The sequence below is a fragment of the Hydra vulgaris genome, chromosome 09, assembly GCF_038396675.1.
Source record: "Hydra vulgaris chromosome 09, alternate assembly HydraT2T_AEP".
In the NCBI taxonomy this organism is placed as follows: domain Eukaryota; kingdom Metazoa; phylum Cnidaria; class Hydrozoa; order Anthoathecata; family Hydridae; genus Hydra; species Hydra vulgaris.
Window position 1 is genome coordinate 61,826,181 of NC_088928.1, and position 10,784 is coordinate 61,836,964.

Consider the following 10,784-nt stretch of genomic DNA (forward strand, 5'->3'; position numbering starts at 1 on the left):
AATTAAAAAGAATTCACTATTTTTAATTAAACTGATTAGAAAAGCAATCGATGATAAATATTTTGCATGCGGTGATTTACAGAAAGCGTTTGATACTGTAGATCATTCAATTTTGTTAAAAAAATTAGAATATTATGGGATCAGAGGCGTACCCCTTAAATGGTTAACTACATATTTAAACAATAGAACACAATTTGTTTCTATTAATGACTCAAAATCTACCCTTATAAATTGTTCTAATGGTGTTCCACAGGGTTCAGTATTGGGACCACTGCTTTTCCTTCTTTATATTAATGATCTTCATACATCCTTTAAGTTTTCTAATGTTTACCACTTTGCTGGTAATACTAATCTAATGCTAATTAATAAATCCTTAAAAAAAAATTAACAAACACATTAACCATGATCTTGCCAATCTAGTTCAGTGGCTTCGCTCCAACAAACTTTTTCTAAACTCTAATAAAACTGAACTTATTATCTTTAAATCAAATAAAACAAAAATCTATAAACATATGAACTTTAGATTAAGTAACAAAAAAATTGAACCTGTTAACTCAATTAAATATCTTGGTATAAAAACTGATTCAAATCTTTCCTTTTTTTTCCCACTGTGAAGACTTTGTTATGAAACTAAGTAGATTTAATGATATGTTAGCCAAAGTTCGCCATTATGTTAATCTTGAGACACTTTTGAACATATACCATGCTATTTTCGGCTCACATCTTATATATGCATGCCATGTATAGGGGCAGTACCATCAACAAGCTCTTATTAAGTTATCCCAACTCCAAAACAAGGTTTTAAAAATTATTTATTTTCATAATAATAAATTTAATTCTAATGTGCTCTACCTAACTTCTAAAGTATTAAAACTATGTGACTATATTCAATTTTCAAACTGCCAATTTGTCTGGAACCACCAACACAATAACCTACCTTTAACTTTCATCGATTTCTTTTCCAAAAGTGCCAACACTTGTCATCACCTTCGTTCCAATAGTAATTTAAACCTGTCTGTCTCTAAACACTGCTCTCATAAATACGGGCATAAATCTATAATACATCAAAGCATTAAAACTTGGAACAACCTTACTTATGAACTAAAAGCTCTCAATTCATTCTCAACCTTTAAAACTAGTTTATTCTACTTTATATTAAAAAAGTATAGTTAATGTTTATAATTTCTATGGTCAATTTTTGTTGTCTTTAGTATTGTTTTTGTTTTTTTTTAATTTCTATTATATGTTTTGTTGCCATTACTATTGCTTATTGTTATTTTTATAAATATTTACATTACTATTATAAACTACTTTTAACTATTACTACTAATATTAATATTGTTATTATTATTATTGCTATCATTGTTATTATTGTTATTATTGCTGATATTATTATTATTATTATTATTATTATTATTGCTATCATTGTTATTATTGTTATTATTACTGATATTATTATTATTAGTTTCTGTTACTTTTGCTTTATTAATGGATATGTTGTTATATTTGTTGTTATCTTTATTTTTATTGGTGCTATTTTTTCATTATTACTTTTGTTATTAAAATTACTTGGTGTCACTCCTTTGATCAGGCTTCTACATGAGTGACACCTTTCGTTCAAAATAATTATTTATATTTATTCTTAATAATGATATTTTATTATGATTTTGTAATTTGTATTATTATCAATATTATTATTGTTATTACATAATTGTAAATTTGGAAAAAGGAAAATAAATATCTTGTTGTTATTGTTGTTGCTGTTGTTGAAGAATGAAATGCGATCTACATTTTAGTAAAAAACATTTTCAGTAAATTTTCCACTTTTTGTAATTTGCATATTGAATTTTAAAAACAAATGAGCCAAATGCAATGTACCTTGCACTATGTGTCGTAATTTTATACAAATGAGTGGCCAAAAATAGCTTAGAAGAAAGTAATAACTTTTATTTAATTTTTTTATCTTTATGTCATTTAAACAAACAATTTATTATTTTATTTAATTCAAACAAAACGGCGCTGCGTTTTGAGCCAATTTTAAGAGTTTTTTATAAAAGTACAAATTTCGAATTTTTTTTTTTTTAGTTAAACTTAATAAAGGAAAAATTTTTAAGATTTGTTGGGCCCTAATGACTGCTGTTTTAGGGACAAATTCGAACAACAGCCGCGCCACTGATTATATTATTTATTATTAATTATATTGTTTCATTGGAGCAGGTAACTTGTAAAGATAACCCATTACCCTCACAGACCTAATTAGTAAACTGTGTAGGCCATAAATACCTAAGAGGACATTAGTACTTCTACAAAAGATTACAAACTTGTTTTAATTTTAAAAAAAAAATGTTTAAAAACTTTCTTGAAAGTAATAACTTTTCACACTTTTTACTTTTAACATTGCTATATTTATTTCACACGTCAATGTTTTCATCGTTCAAATAATCTTCATTAGTAGCTTCTAAATCGTTCATTATTTTATCTTGTAAATTAATTTCTGTTGGTTCCGATAATTCTAAGTCTGAGGATTCTAGTTCGGTCAGTTTTATTATTCATCTTATTGCCCACTTCTAAATTTAAAAAACTCTTTACTTTTTCTGGAAGTTTGAGCACAATTTTCTTCGCCTTTCTAGATTCCAAGGAGATAGAACTAATAAGAGGATCGGATGATCTCATTGCACGGTTAAAGACGTCTTTAAAATTTGCTTATCTTAAACATTTACGAGCATGTAGTTCACAATGTCGTCTGTAAAAATTTTTTGGCATTCAGATGCTTCCTCGGCTAAAACTCCTAAAGGAACTGGCGAGTTTATCATTATTTCTGCTCCATATGCAAGAACTTTGCAAACTGTTGAAGGCATTTTATACCAATCATACAGATCTAAATATCGACGGTATACTGTTTTACAATATAGCTCAAATAACTCTGGATTCGATGTTTGCTGACAACTTATTGCAATTAAGATATTTTTGAACATTTTAATAATTGTTTTATCAATCCCTAATATTTTGCTATATATATCCTGCTCCACTAACGGCGTGAAAATCAACTCGGATCTAATTTGACTCTTAAATCACTGACTTCCAAGTGATTATCCTGTGGACCACACAACTTAAGTGATTTTTCAACTGTTGAATAAGATAGGTATATTATTTTAAATGCCTGTTGGATTCGTTTATAGCCAGATACGCTAAGATCTACGTCAATTATTATTGCAGCCGCTTCTTCATCTGTCATTTTATGGTTGTCATTTGTCAACTGAACAAACATATGATGTGAATCTTTATGATTTTTAATGACATTTGTTAACACATTGAATAAAGAAAACTCTTTTTGATTATATACTTTTCTACGGGCTATAAGTAATGATTTTTCAATTGAATCAAAATTTGAATTTGTATGCTCTCCTGCGATTATCCGACGTTTACTTCTCTTACTCATACCTTCAAAATCTTTTTTTGGTCGGCCTTTTATATTTTGTGCCAATTCCAATGACGAAAAGTCAATTTTAAACTTTTTATTTAACCATTTTTTTTGTTTCTTTTCAAAAAAAACTGTGTTTCTTGATGAATCTCTCCAAAAGCTTTGGTAATTCGTTTCAATTCCATTAAACTTTTGTTCCAAATTTTCTTTTTTACCATCACTCATATAAACTCTAGAGTTAATGAAAAGTAAAGCATTGTTTATATTTTCTTCTTTTGTTAAATATTTGAAACAGATAATAATATCTTTAGTTGTAAAATCCATCGCTTTTAATTTTAGTAGAATATATAACTTTTTATCCTTTTAACTTTTTAATTTTTTTTTTTAATTATGTTAATTTCAAGCATGGAATGTTAATTTTAAGCATAGGATAATAACACATATGCAAATAATTACCTAATTAAATGTCAACTATCAATAATAAACTATCATTTTCAATTTATTATTGAATACAGAGTCTTATGTAGACTTTTGATTAATTATCACTTGGGAAAACAAAATATTGAAAATTGGCTATAATCCAGGTAGCGCAAACTTCAAAGAGAAATTTCTCGCATAGTCGCAAAAAGTCGTAGCTAATTTTTTAATTTCTCAATAATAGACTCAGTTCAACGTTATTTAATAATGATTTGGTCGATACCTTTTGGTACTATATTTTTTGTGAGTTCACGGAAGTTGGAAGTTGCGATTTTAACTTTTTTATCGGCTTAAAACATCATGAAAATTGAAAAAGAAAAAAGTTTTTTTTTTGAACATCTTAAGACGTATATAATTTGATACTCTTTAACATATAAACAAATTAGCAGGAAAAAAAATTATTCACGAAACACTGCAAGAAAAACAAAAACATATAATTTTTTTTGAAAACTTAAATTTGGCAACCATTTTTAACTTTGACGGTCACTATCTCTGAGATTACTATCACCAGAGTAAAAATATTTTGTATTTTCCTTAATCCGAGTATTTTAAAGCAGTAGGAATTTAGTTTTCAAAAATCTGAGAAACCTTTTTTTCGTATTTTGTCCACGCCAAAACACATAGTGCCTTGTTTGGAAGTTTTAAGTAATGAGTTGCAGGTTTGCAGTTTTATGTTGTCCAAGGATATGCCTAACGTATCAAAATATATTTATCCGCCATCTTGAAAGCTGAAAAGTGGTCAATAAAGCAAACCTTCATTCAATAAGTTGTGTCATTTATTCATTTTATGATTGTTGAATGTTTTTCTGCTTTTTTATATTCAGGAAACTATATTCATAGATTCAAACTACTAGATTACTGAAGAAATCTTTTTTTTTTCCAGAAATAATTATGTGCACAATTGTATATAAGATACGGCAAATTTATGTCTGGTAAAAGGGCTTCCTTCAGCGGAAAAAAAACTCGAACTCGAGGAAACCCTTTTTACGATCACTTCATTTTTTTCGAGTCTGACTCACTGTTGAGATGCAACCATAATGTTCCAATGAAGAAATTGATGTTACTTATCAAAGTGTCGCCTCGAAAATAAAATGTAACAAAACGAGAGCTTTGCACACGCCGAGAAAGCGGCCAGTTTCAAAACGTATTGTCGAATTTGAGTATCACGTGAAAAACCATCATTCGGACGTATTCCAAGGTCTAGGTGAACGAGAAAAGCCAAAGAGAAAAGTTGAACAAACTAAGTTTTCTTTAGCGCAACTTATTTTTTTGAGATTCAAAAATTGGTAGAAAAAGGATCAGTGGATTTAGAAAATATTCTGGAAGAAGCCGAAGCTGAATCAATTTTTGAAAGCCAAAAGAAAGTTCCAACACTGCAACCGTCTGTTGCTGAATTTTTTTATGCAAAAACATCATCCAGCTCAATTGTAAACAGTGGTTCACCATTAAGCTGTTCAAAACAGCAGAACCTACCAACAGATAGTACGATTTTTGGTAAAGTATCAGACTTAAGATTTAGACTCAGTAACGTAATTCAATCCAGCTCTTTCACAAGTTTCAGCTCAACTTCAACAGCCACAATTGCTCAAAAATAAAAAAAGATAAGTCCGGTTCTCAGTGTGAGCTCAGGATCTGGTGATGGATTAGGTTTTGGTGATTTTTACGCAAAAATACGAAATAAGAAAGCCAAAACTGCTCTAAAGAAAGCAAAAGGATTTATAAAACCAGACTGTGTGAAGTTGTTCAAAGATCCCATCTATCATGCCTTCTCGAAGTCATGGTAACTAACTTACCGGATTCAATTGACCCATTTCAGGTTCCAATTTTGATGGAACCTATTTTTCAAGAAGTTTAACTGCGAAGGTTTAATTAGCAATGTCAACATTTCAAGCTATTATTAAGAGATTTCTGCTCTCACTTTACTACTGTCACCTCAGTGTGTTTTTATGACGTGCTTCTATGAATACAGATTTGATGGAAGCCATTTTATTTTTACGAAAGAGTAAGATGTACAAATGATTGACTGAAATAAATAATATGCAGTGTTCTTACACAAAAGAAAGTTTGAAAAGAGCTAATTTTTATATTATAGTATGATAAAATAAACAAATAACATAAAAATAGTACAAAAATAAAAAAAACTGTGGTTTAATTTAACTTTTATTTAACGTCATATTAACATGATTTAACGTGTTAACGTGATAACCTAACTTGTTAACGTGATTGCTTAGTAACTGAACTTTAACATAACGTGTTTATGTCATGTAATTAACTTTTTTTTATTTTTAATTATTTCAGTTTACAAAGTCAGTCGTTATACAATAGAATAAACTATTAAAATACTTTTAAAAATATATAAATATAGCAGACTAACAATATAAACTAGGTTTCCGAAAGAAGATCACAAGGATCTTGTCATCAGGACCTTATAAAATATAATAAAATATATAGTTTTTTACATCTTTTTTTATAATTTTTTTATTTGCAATAATTGTGAAGTGCAAGGTATTATGAAGAATACATATATATTAATCTTTTACTCGAGCTAAACTGTAAATAATATAAACTAGCAAAATATTGTAAACAATATAAAATACAAAACGTGAGAAAAAAAACAAGAAAAAAAAAGTTCACAAGTTAAGTTAAAATAACAAGAAATTAAATTTTTTCAAGTGATTAGTAATATTGTAAAATGTTATCTTGAGAAAGAATAAAAATTTTTGCTTTGTTTTTAAAATGAGGAGAATTAGTTAGATCAAAATCAAAATTTGGCAAAACAAGTTTATTCCACAAGTGTGGCGCACGATAGGCAAGACAGAATTGATTAAAATTTGTGGACAAAAAGATTTTTCTAAAAAATTTATATTTCTAAGTTTGTATTTGTTGGTTGGTTTTAAATTGAAGAGATCTTTAAAGACTGGAGGGGATGGATTGTTTTTCCACATATAAACAAAACATAAAATTTTCAAGACGTTGAGTTCATATATATTTAAAATTCTCATTTCAATAAAGTAAGGTTTACAATGAGAAAAACGATCAGCAAAGTTAATTATGCGAATTGCCCGTTCCTTACAGCGATAAAGACGTTGTAGTTTACTTTTTTCAGTACTTCCCGAGGCAATGTTCTCATCGAGATAAACACCTAGAAATTTGGTGACGGGATCTCTTTTAATTTCAATATTGTCAATAAAGATTTGAGGCAAGTTTGAGGGAAAGGAATTTTTTTTCTTAAGCGAATGAAAAAGTGTCCATTTAGTTTTTTCGGTGTTTAGTGTTAGTTTATTAGAATTGAACCAGTGGGATAAATGTTCAAGCTCTTTATTTGCTGTAGCAAAAAGTTCGTTAATATCACTCTTAGAGACGAATAAATTAGTATCATCTGCGAGCATGATGCTCATCAGATTAGTTGCTTTATTTAGATCGTTTATATAGATTAAAAAAAGGAGTGGTCCAAGGATTGAACCTTGTGGAACCCTGCATGTTATATTTAGACAATTGTTTTGATAGCTGTCATTACCAATAACAAAATGTTTTCTATTCGATAAGTAGCTTTTGAACCACCTTAACACTTGTTTATTTATTCCATAGTATTTCCGCTTTTCAAGTAAAATGTGATGGTTGACCGTATCGAAAGTTTTCGATTGGTCAATAAAAATACCTAAAGTATATTTTAATTGTTCAAAAGATTTTGAAATTTCATTTACAAATTGGATGATGGCATGCTCTTTTGAGTTATCCTTTTTAAAACCAAACTGATTAGCGTATAGTAAGTTATTTTTGTCAAGATGTTTGTATACTCTGTTACACGTAATTCTTTCTAAAACTTTCGAAAATATAGAAAGCACAGAGATGGGGCGATAATTTGTTATTTTAGATTTATCGCCCTCTTTATAAATGGGAGTGACTTTAGCAATTTTTAATTACTCTAGAAAAATTCCTTGTTTAATTGATGCGCTAAAAACTTTAAAGAGAACATCTTTTAATTGCTCGAAACAATCTATGATCACGTTTCCATTTATTTCATCTGATCCACATGATTTATTCTTTTTAATAGATTTGAATGCCCTTTCAAGTTCTTTAGTTGATAAATCAGAGGACAACTCATCAGAGCATACGCACTTATCCAATGGTAATAAGAAGTCACTAAATAAGGCTTTGGTAATAGGGATCTTAATTGATAGTTTAGGGCCTATTTCAGTAAAAAATTTATTAAATTCATGTGATATTGCGTTTGGTTAAAATATAACAGTGTTATCAATTTTAATCATTTGTGGTAGAAAACCTAAGCATGATTTTTTTTCTCCCAGTAATTTCCTTCATTATTTCTCAAATGCGCTTTGTGTTATTTTAAAATTTGTTAATTAATTCTGAATAATAATTTTTTTTTAAGTTTTTACGAATTTTCTCAAACAAATATTTATAATTTTTGTAAATTTTTTCGTTTGCAGTTGTTTTTGCTTTAAGAAAAGTTATATGCAACTTTTGTTTGATTTTCGATGATTTTTTTAATCCCTTGGTAATCCAAGGAGAGTTCAAACTCTTAGGTTTTGCAATTATTTCGACGAAGGGAAAGTTAGCGTCATATACCAAATAAAAAGTTTTGAAAAAAGTTTCGTATATGTCATTTGCATTATCATTAATGTTTATATTACTCCAATTTAGTAAAGATTCTTTGAATGAGTTAAAGTTACTATGATTAAAAATTCGTTTCTTTATTACTTTTTTTTTGTCAATTTTTTTTTCTGTATAGGTGTTAATTGTAACGAAAATGGGGAAATGATCTGTTATATCAGTTTTTAAAATACCTTTTTGCAAGCCATTATTAAAAATATCTGTTGAAATAATGTTATCAATTAGAGTCGCTGCGTTTTTTGTTACTCTAGTAGGTCGATTGATGAGGGGGATTGATCCTGTTTCAAAAATTGCGTCATAAAAACATTTTACTTTGTTGTCATTATTATAAAATAAACAATTCATATTAAAGTCCCCAAGTAAAATATTTTTTTTCTTTTCCGCGTCGCCTTTTTTAATAAGTTGTTGTAAAAACATGCTTAGGTTTTCGCTCACGCCACCAGGTGGCCGGTAACAACAGCTATTCAATAGGTTTTTTGTTTTTTTGTTTTCGATTTCAATTGTTAAAACTTCTTTATCGCAGTCAGAAACGCTCAACTCCCTTCTAAGTATAAGCCTCATGTGCGTAAATTAAAATTCCACCACCTCGTTTGTTTGTTTGTCTCTCTAATGAAATTATGTTAAAGTGCGGAATTTGAAAAGCGCTATTTGGATCTTTTAAAGTTAAGTTTCTGTTACGCATATTATATGAAAAAGATTTTTTGTTTCTTCTAATAAATTTAAAAGTTTTTCAAAGTTACGATTTAAACTTCTTATGTTGAGGTAGAGAACTCTAATTTGATTAGAATTTTTGTCAATAACATTCTTAAAAAGAAACCCTTCTAATTCGCTTGGAAAAAGATACGAACAATCTGAAAAATTCTCAGAATAAAAATTACTGTCAGGGTCTAAGTTTTCATCCAACGAAAAAAATTATTTTTCAAAGAAATTAAAAGCAAGAGGTTCAAAATTATTTAATGCAGTGATTATTGTTTAAAATAAGCTCAAAAGATTTTCTTTTAAGAATGCGTATTTTAGTTTACTTTTATTATATCATTCTCAAAAATAGTATTTTTAAAGAAAATAATTTTATCGTGTCGAACAGAAACATTCTCACCGTTTAAGCGTCTTCGTTTAACATCGGCAAACAATTTTTTCTAATCGAAACGGTCTCTAGCGAAAAGCCTTCGTTGATGAAAATATTAGTGCCTTTAAGTCGACTCGAATCTTGTAAAATCTTCACTTTGTCTTTGTATCTTTAGAGCTTGAAAATTATTGTCCGAGATCTTCCGTCTGTTTACTGTCCGGTACGATGTGCACGCTCGATTTCAATATCTTTAATTCCAAGTTGTTGCTGGAAAAACAAATGAACTTTTTCTTCCGTTTGTCCCCATGTTTCTTTTTTATCTTCGTTTAAGCCATCTATTCGCAAGTTATTTCTGCGTGATCGATCTTCAAGCTTACGATGTTTATCTTTTAAAATTTCGTTTTCAACTCTTTCATTCTCTAGTTGATTTCTTTGGTGTTCAAATTGTTCTTCAATAAATTTTTCGTTGAAGTTCAAACTTTCAGCCATATCTACACTTTTTTTTCAAATTTTTTTATTTTAACTATATTTTAGTTAGTGTTTTTTTCGATTACATCTAATCTTTCATTTATGATTTTAAGATTTCCACTAATAATATCTAAAACTGTTTGTTCGTGTTTTTTGAACATTGCTTCTGTTTCTCTTTTGAACTCGCTAAACATTTCTTTTTTAAATTCATTAAACATTTCTTTAAACAATTTCTTGTCTAGTTATTGCCATAGTTAATTTTAGAGTTGCCAAGTTGGTTTGTCTAATCTAATTTTCTAATCACGTTAACAGCCCTGACATAATCTTCACAGGGGCGGATCCAACATTTTTTGGTCTTCGAGATAGCTAACTTCCTGACATGGAGCAAACTCCAAACATTTATATGTTTATACTTATGTCAAATAAGGATGCTTTGCAAAAAAATGCGATGATTGAAGCCTGGGAACACGCCCCCTCCTTCTGCGTGACGTGAGAACAACAAGTTGATGAAATATTTTTTGTACTAGACTTATATTCATTGCTAAGTTTTAAATTTCATAGTAAAATATTTAAGCGTTCAAAAATTATGACCATATAAAGTTTAAACCCCTCAGTTTGAGGGGTTGCAGATTTTATATGGTCATAATTTTTGAACGCTGAGAAATTATGCTACAAATTTTAAAATTTCTCGATGAATATAAGTCTAGTTGAAAATAGTAC